We start from the raw sequence: 9924 nt of genomic DNA, 5'->3' as shown, positions 1-9924 counted from the left end.
ATAAGGTGTAATGAGGTGCAATACTAAACTGCATCAATTCTTTGCAATATTTTAACTTACATTGGGCTGTTACTCTAGACAGAGCGATTGTGTTGATTAAAACCAGGAGTAACATATCAGTTGCATTTATGAATTTTATCTATGAATTTAACTCAGTAGCTCCAGTCAAATTGAAGGTTTTGGCTGAAATGAAATATTAAAAGACTAATAGAGGCATAGTTAGTCTATATATCGGAGATTAAATTAAATATGATAAAAGGTTTAGAACCATTATAAAACAGCTGCAAATTTCAATGTTGAAACATACATAAAAAACAGGTACTGTGCGTGAATCACAAAGTTCTTGTAGTATGATCAGTTGTCATTTTAAATATTTTGTAGGTGTACATGTTACCAACATGTGCACAATTATTATTGTCAATATCGTGGAAGGGTCTCATCTAGAGAATATCTTATTCTGTGAATGAATTAAAAAGGCAATTGAGGGTGTTTTTTTATTTATACATATATAAGTGTTGCTTTCAAAGTTACCTGAAATATATATTTTTCATACGTATCTTAAAATGAAGTCAAAGGTATAAGTTCGGGTTTTTCGTTTATATAATCAGTGTTTTGAAATTATTAGTATATAGAATAGAAAGATAACATATCAACAGTGCAATTAAAATATAATGACATTAGTAAAACAAACTTGTAAATTAGTTGTGCCTGGCTTAATTCAGCATGTTAATATGTATCATTATCTAAAGAAAAACAACCTACCTACTATGACAAACACAATCAAGTTTAATACTGATACCAGGAAGTACTTTAAGAATAATTTATATCATTTTAAGTTTTACCTTAACCAGTCAAGAATACGTTATCGTACTTAAAAAAAACAACATTTAAATTTTTAACAGAAGATCGTTTTACAACCTTATATGTATACCCTATTTATGGGCATTATATTTTCTGGTCTGTTCTTCCGTTCGTTCGTCTGTTCGTCCGTCCTTTCGTTCGTCCGTTCATCTGTCCGTTCGTTCGTCCGACCGTTCGTTCGTTCGTTCGTCTGTCCCAATTCAGTTTAAAGTTTTTGGTCGAGAACGTTTTTGATGAAGTTGAAGTCTTTACAAACTTGAAACTTAGTACACATGTTCACTTCCATATGGTCTTTGTAATTAAAATGCCAAATTAAAGATTTCACTCTATTTTTACTGTCCACTGAACATAGAAAATGATGTTGCTGTTTGGGCAACCGTGTTCTAGGTACACATTCTTGTTTTGGTTTGTTTTGAAAAGCATTTCATCTTTACTTATTGTTAAGCAAATGTAATATGATGCAAAATTGAGAATGGAAAGGGGGAATGTGTCAAAGAGACAACAACCCGACCATAGAAAAGACAACAGCAGAAGGTCACCAACAGGTCTTTAATGTAGCGAGAAATTCCGGCACCCGGAGGCGTCCATCAGCTGGCCCCTAAACAAATATATACCAGTTTTGTGATAATGAACGCCATACTAAACTCCAAATTGTACACAAGAAACTAAAATTTAAAAAAAATACAAGACTAACAAAGGCCAGAGGCTCCTGACTTGAGACAGGCGCAAAATTGCGGCGGGGTTAAACATGTTTATGAGATCTCAACCCTCCCCCTTTACCTCTAGCCAATGTAGAAAAGTAAACGCATAACAATAACATAGACTAGTATGTCATGCAAATGTTTAAATCATTGACAGAAATTTTTATTTTAACAGAGTCGTATAGAATAAATTCTGTCACAGTATTTTGAAAGAAAAAATGCACCATAAGGAGTAAAAACATGAAATTGTTTTTAGCAAAAGTGATTTTCAAGCATCGATACATTTTTCTAAGAGTTAACGTTTTGTATGTACTATGAATGACACAGAACACGTTTGAATACAAATAACAAAACGATCTTTTCACTACGTTGGAATCGTTTCACGTGACAGAAACAGATATGCAAATATCACAGGACATTTGGTCCTTCTTTTGTCAATTACTGCAGCATTTATTGATTGATCTTATTGTGGCATTATATTTTAAACATGTGTAAAACGAGTCTTCTGGATGTTGAATGTGAATAATATTATTGAATTTGCGAGTTCTCTTATTGGTGGCAAGTTGCATATTGGACAATTGACGGTTTTCAGTACGTTCTCAATAGTATGATTTGTTTATCAAAGTGAACGACTATCAGTGTTTTCAAAGCTGACATGTTATTAATGATAAACTATAACGAAACTGCTAAATCAGATGCTTTTTGTTTGATTGTTGTGAACACAATCTGAGATGTGAGTTTCCCTGCAAGTGGAACTAAATGGCCTTGTTAAAAAACAAAGTACATATGTGCCATATAGTATAGGTAATTTTAGTTTTTTAGACGCTCTGTTAACTATACTTGAGTTACGTGTGAGTGTACTGTAATTTCAATTTGAAAGAATAAAATGACACAATATTGTTTAAGCCAAGCAATTAAAACAGATCACAAGTTTGTCATACTTGTTGGTTTTTTATTTAGAATATCCCTGATTGGTATTAAAACATGATAATTTTTTTAAACCTAAATTCGTCCGCCAATTATAGTCTTTATAAATAAAGATAAAAAGATCTGGTGTGATTTCCACTGAAACAAATGTCCAACAGATACCAAATCAACTATAGGTGACCTTATTGCCTTCAACAATGAACTAAACCCTTACTGCATAGTACGATGTAGACATGATGTGTCTGTAACAAAACTCAAGATAAATGAAACATGGCTATATAACATTGATAAAATACTCTATCAAATTTGGTCAACCGAGGCGTCTTCGTGATTTTTCTCCTAAATAACATTAAAAACAATACGTAAACTACACATTCATCAAAACCAATATCACACACGTATTCATTGTTCTACTTATACAGTCTAAGTACTTACTCCAGTTCAGCATACAATTCGAAAAATCGACTTGGTTGCTTACTGATTCTCTTTATTGATTTGGATCTTTATATTTCTATGTATGCATGCATTAATTATTGTCTTCTTAATACATTGATGTGAGCGTTCTTGATAAAGGTACATACTGGACAGCACTTTCGACGTTGACAAATAATAAAGTTTCATTTTAATATTAACCATGGCGATTAAATGTTCATGCGTATTCTTATCTTTTTTAATCTTGATAAATAAAATATTACAAAACTTTCGGAATCGTTACAAATAAACATATATCTAGAGCCGTAACTCCAAAAGATATAAATTTACGTTTCAAAAATTAAGCCAAGAATACATATACCTTCATGTGTTGATTTTTTTATTATGCAATGTTTCCCTTGCTGTTCATATTACAATCATGTGTATATAGTATGTATACTAGGATACTTAATTTGAAAGATTGGATTTCAATTAATGTAGTTAAATTTAGGTTAATCAAGTTTCAGAAACAAAACAGCTACAGAAAATAACCAGTTCAGATCATGTGGACACGCCTAATGTTTTAAGTTTCATAGATAATGACTTAAAGAACGCCATATAAGTCTGGTGCTTATATTTCTTATTTTATCAAGAAAACAGAGTAATATGAATTGAACAAAACAAAATATCTTCAAAGAGTTCAATACAATATTTGGTTATAGTAAGAAACAAATCTGATTGGAAGTAGGAACATATTTTTTCGAACAGCAATGTCGAATGTCTGATGAAGATAAACATGAATAGGTTACTCCAACCTCCAAAATACTTTCAAAGAGAGTCCACTAATTTGCAAACATTACGTTTAGGGGTGTTTTGTGTTTATTTGCTATATTAAATTAAAATGAAGCTAACAATTGGTGTTGTCCGAAGACTTATCAGGAACCCTTAAGGAATAACACAATAAACTATTTCAAAAATTCATTACTTTCTGCGATTAATGCTGCAATTTCGGCCTTTAATAGGTAATTTGTTTAGTATCAAATAACACAACAATGATTGCATGTCAGAAATATAACTTATCCTAGTGTGTGCTTAAAAAGATTAACATACGTTTAATTGCATATTAAAGAGCACTGTTTAAACGTGGGATAGTTCTAAAGCAGGTATTTCTTATCTGAGGAACTTTAACAAGAGTTATACAACATTCAAAGTTATTAAAATATTCGAGATACCTCGATTACTCAAATATGTCACATATAGACAAATTACAGCTATGCGTATGAACTTTTTTTTATTATTAAAATTGAATACAACTTTTTTGTTGTCTTATTTTTAATCATGCCGAATTAGTCATTCTATCTATTCAACAGAATCAAACGTGCTATAATGAATTTTGATGAACTTTTCTGAAAATAATAAAAACTTATATGTTATAACATATATCAACAAGAGCAATGTATGTAAATCCCAGCTAGACCTCTTACTAAACTGGATGAACATTGAATTTCAAGTGAGATATGTGTGCTCTTATATAAGTATATACCATGTTTTTTTTATAATATGACGATATTCACGATACAATGTGAAACCCAATAACACATGAACCTCACAAGATAATTCAACCAAAAGCTACTTTTGCTACGAGAATGTCGTTATATACTTGTTTCATTACTCTCTACTTAAAACAATGCAAACATTGAACATTTGGGTTATATCTTATTTTATGTACGCTTGATTTAAAAAAATGAGAAAAGAAGCACTTTGATGCGGTTTGAATTGAAAGCTATAATCTTACAAAAACATAATTTCATAAAAAAAAAATGAAGTGATGTGATTACTAACAACAAATGGCACAAATACTCATTACGAACGGTTTACTTTTTAAAATTGACATTTCAGATATTTTCAGTTAAAAAAATAACACCATAACTTCCTAGATCCATTGCTTCGGTATTGAATTCTGCATCTTCAATCATCCATAGTTTGTCGGTATTTTTTGGTCGGCCATAATGTTGTCAAAATAAAAAGGAAGATGTGGTATGATTGCCAAAGGGACAACAACTACAAGAGAAAAAAACCACGCAAACATTAACAACTATAGGTCACCGTACGGCCTTCAACAATGAGCAAAGCCCATTTCGCATAGTCAGCTATTAAAGGCCCCGATATAGAGACAATGTAAAACAAATCAAGCAAGAAAACTAACGGACTTATTTACATAAAAAAAATGAACGAAAAACAAATATGTAACACATATACAAACGACAACCACTGAATTACAGGCTCCTGACTTGGGACAGGAACATACGTAAATAATGTGGCGGGGTTAAACATGTTAGCGGGATCCCAACCCTCTCCTAACCTGGGACAGTGGTTTTACAGTAGAACATAAGAACGAACTACAGAAATTATTAGTTTATTATTGACTTTTGAGTTTTAAATTCTCTTTTGGTATATTTTGCCTCTCTTTTTGAATTGCACATTGAAGCTGTTCAAAGCAGGTTCTTTGATCTGAGCAGCAGAACAAATGTGCGTTCTTATTTTAGTTTCATATATTCTTAATCATTCCAGAGAAAACTTTTCACAACAGTTATATAGTGTCGTGCCCGATGTGCCGCCCTCTGTTGCAAAACTTCGATTTAATGTTTTAAATGAAAGACCAGCACTGCCTTCATCTGAACAGAGGAAAGTCCATCTAGTATACATTAAGGAGTATCCGTTTGTCATACAGAAAAAGAAGACATCATTAAAGACTTTTTAACAGACCTTTTCATCTAAAATAAATAATTTTAGCTGAAATTAAACAAAAATATTTTAACAAAACTTATTAAATTAAAGCAACAGTAGTATACCACTGTTCGAAATTTATAAGTTGATTGAGAAAAAAAAACAAATCCGGGTTTCAAACTAGAACTCAGGGAAACGCATCAAATATAAGAGGATAACTACGACACAACAGAAACACATTAAACTTTAAAATGTAACACGCACTGCTGGTAGATGGTTCGTCCCCGAGGGTATCACCAGCCCAGTAGTCAGCACATGAATATCAATTATACGGTAAATTTTATACATTTCCTGTTACAAAACATTGAATTGATTCTTATCTGAGGTATAGATTACCTAAGCCGTATTTAGCACAACTTTTTGTAAATTTGGGTCCTCAATCGTCTTCAACTTTGTACTTGTTTGGTTTTATTATTTTTTTATATGAGCTTCACTGATGAGTATATGTATTGTGTAGACAAAATGCGTGTCTGGTGTACTAAATTATAATCATGGTACCTTTGATAACTACTTTGATAACTATCATAAGTGTTTCTCGTTTCTCGTTTTTGTATATAGATTTAAACGTTTGTTTTCCCGTTTGAAAGGTTTTACACTAGTAATTTTGTGGGGTCCTTTATAGCTTGCTGTTCGATGTAAGTCAAGACTCCGTGTTGAAGACAATACCTTGACCAATAATGCTCACCTTTGATAAATTTTGATTTGGATAGAGAGTTGTTTCCTTGGCACTCATACCACATCTACATATATCTAGTATCTAATTTTTAAAAAGTACTAGAACATTTTATCTAAGTAAAAGTTCCGACGATCTACTTTACACGTTTGTTATTTTTTCACTCTGATAGAAATCATGCATGTTACTTTTAATATAAGTTATTTTTGTTCATCCGGATTGGTTGTGTTTCATAAGATTAATTGATAAAAGAGAAAAGAAAAAGAGAAAAGAGAAAAGATATCTAACTTTTGTTTTCATTGTTAGAAAATGGTATCTTTTTGTCTTAAAAGAGAAAAGAGAAAAGATATATAGTTTTTGTTTGCATTGTTAAGAAATTGTATCGTTTTGTCTTATTTAGCATGTTCTGTACCAATATAATTGCTTGAGCTAAGCCGCATTTTTTAACCTAATGTATCGTCATTACCGATTGCTACCAATCTGTTGTTGTCTCAATGTTCGAGAGGGAACAATAAGGAAATGAAAATGTATTTGCTATAGGTGGATCTATGGCATTTACAGAACTAGTTAAGTATGAAGAACTCTGAGTAGCTTTGCCAAACGGTGGTAGGTTATCTACAAAAAATGCAGTAAATATAAAAAAAAAAAAAAAACATATTAGTCAATAACTCATGTTCGCCAGTAGATAAAATATATCGACGAAAAAAAACCACAATGATATAAGAAGACATTATCTGTCATAATACGCATCGGTTGTAGTAAACTTATATATATATTATACCAGGCTTTGAATTTTTTATGCGTTTTGTCATTTTAGGACTTACCAGTGGTGCTAGAATCTTAACCCGAAAGTTGCAAAATAATGTGCAAAATAATTCAAACGCAATTTATACCTACGGTAGTAACACGTTATTTGTTCTAACATGTATAAGATTCCACCCTATAAACATTTACATTACAGACAAATTCGCTCTCAGTTCAATATTACTAAAGATATCCATCCTAAATACATACCTCACTAATGTTGATCATGTCAACTTAAATAATTTTATCTGGCAGGTGCTATGAGTGTCGGTTGAAAAAAAAATATCGTGAAATTTCGATTTCAATGTAGTAACATTTTAGTATCTCCCAGTTAATACGATATTCCCGGGCTTGTATTTCCTATAGAAAATAAAGGGTTCTTGCTCACAAGGAATCTAGTAAATCAAGAATTCTAAATGGTGAAGTTTAAATCACCCCTTCGTAAATTTTACTGACGCCTTCACGAATTGGTTGACCATTACGGAATATCCGTTTCACATATGATATCGGATATGTTCCTTATGTCGTTACTACAATTCATTTCCCTTATTACGAGGATAATCTACCGAATTAGAATATTTACCAGATGTTTAATAACATGAGCAACACGACGGGAGCCACGTAGGGAGCAGGATCTTCTTGCCCTTCCGGAGCACCTGAGATCACCCCCAGTTTTTGATGGAGTTCGTGTTGCTTAGTCCTCAGATTTCTATGTTATGTCTTACGTAGTATTATTTGTTTGCTTGTCTTTTTTTTTCTTTTTTAGCCATAATGTTGGCCAACGTTGGTTATCAGGTGCACAAAGCGTCAGTTTTGACGATTAGTTGTCCTATTTCTTGACAACGAAGACTCAGCGATGTTGGTATAGGTATTCAATTGTAGTCTACATGTAGAGTGGACCCTAGTTAACTAAACAGCAGTTAGGTGGGAGTGAATATGATCTTGGATTAGCAGTCTCAAGCATGTCATTTGGTCCAAAAAAAAATCACGATTTTTACAGTTGTTTGACTTCAATTGGACCTAAAACCGGCAGTAGTCGTTTCCTATGCGTATAACGATTAGTATGCGTATGCCTCAGAGCTTTCACTTTTTTTGCAAGCTTTAAGCCTCCGAACTTCCAGCCATCTAGAAAACCAAGTTTTATCCGATTTCAATTTTCGAAAGTCATTTTGAGCTCAAAATGCAATTTGTACACGAGAAACATGATAATAGATAGCATCAACTTGAGAGAACATGCATACATTTTGACTTCTCAAAGTATGGAGAGCCTTTTGAGCCAAAAAAACGCTGGTTTGGGCAAGCCCGTCGTATGACGACCACGGCATGGTAAGGGTTAAGTAGATGATGAAATTTGATTATTTGTAAACTGATGTTGCCGAAATTCAAGACATGCAAAATAAGCATTCATTGAGTCCAATTAAACAATTTATTATATTTTAAAATTTAAAATTCGCAGACTACATTTCATTTCAAATAATAACAGTTCGTTGCAATTGAAATAATGTCACTGGCGCTTTCAAGCCTGCTGGCGATTTAACACTGTCCTTGAAGACAATACTGTTCGTAACGTTCATCACTTTATAATGATGGTAAAGGGAAATAAATCAAACGTGGTTACTAAGATCCGTCAAATTTTGGCTGAAAGACCTTCATAAAGTGTGATTCCTTTGCCAGGCATTTATATTTAAAAGATTCGTTTATTTTATAGAATGGAAATACAATGTACGGTACAAATTCCACTACTGCACGTTTCTAAATGTTCTAAATGTTCTGTAAGGTGTAATACCACCAAATCATGGTACGTCACACCCTTTTGTATACGAAAATAGGTCGAAAAATATTCCCTTGAATTTGACAGTTGTAGGTTAATAAATCTACATTGTATTGCAGTAACACATTTCTGTGTCATAAACAAATGACTTGGGTATTTCAAGCACCATTTTTATTTGGGGTTTCTATAGAATATTGTGTAAACTTATGGTTATATGGTTACTGGAGCTTGTACACAGGTTAAATAAGGGATGGCTATTTTTTTTTGTTATATGCAATGAAATACAATGTGCATTTTTTTTCTAAAGTGCTAGACAGGATAAAACTTTAATCATGTTAAGTATTTTTTTTTTTTTTTTTGTGAAGCAAAGATAAATTCTGCACATTTTTTTTTAAAAGTGCAAATTTAACAAAGACTAATAGGGGAAATCAATGGTGGTATTACATCTTAACATTTTGCATTCGTATGGATGGATCTCTAAATATTGTCACAAATAAAACTTTTTGGCATATTGAATATCCAGTGTGTCCGATGTACCATTCCTTGTACCATTCCTTGCAAGTGCTGAATACAATACAGTAAATAACGTTTTGCAATTACCATTTGTATTCGTAACAATTGTTGTGTGATATATATTGTAATGTTCGCTATGTGTAATAAATATGTTCGTTGATTGGGGAAATCTGTCGTCTGAACGAAACGAGTTACTGGGTGGATTTATAATAGAATATATAATGACATGCTGTTTAGAGTATTTATATGCTTACTTTATATCGTATCAATCATTAGGAAATGGTCGTTGTTGTTTGAAATATCGTATTTGGTTTAGAACAGCAGATATTGATTTCCTCGTGGTCAATTTTGGTTTCACATGTTTTGTAAAGGAAGTCAAGTACTCGCTTCAAATACTACTTCTCATTGATGTAGTTACTAGGCAACCCGATAGTTTCAGACTCATCGGTAAGAAAGTTCGGTTTCGAGCCATATAC

Source organism: Mytilus galloprovincialis, chromosome 9 (assembly GCF_965363235.1).
Source record: "Mytilus galloprovincialis chromosome 9, xbMytGall1.hap1.1, whole genome shotgun sequence".
In the NCBI taxonomy this organism is placed as follows: Eukaryota; Metazoa; Mollusca; class Bivalvia; order Mytilida; family Mytilidae; genus Mytilus; species Mytilus galloprovincialis.
The sequence above is the reverse complement of the archived record's forward strand: the minus strand, read 5'-3'. Positions refer to the sequence as shown.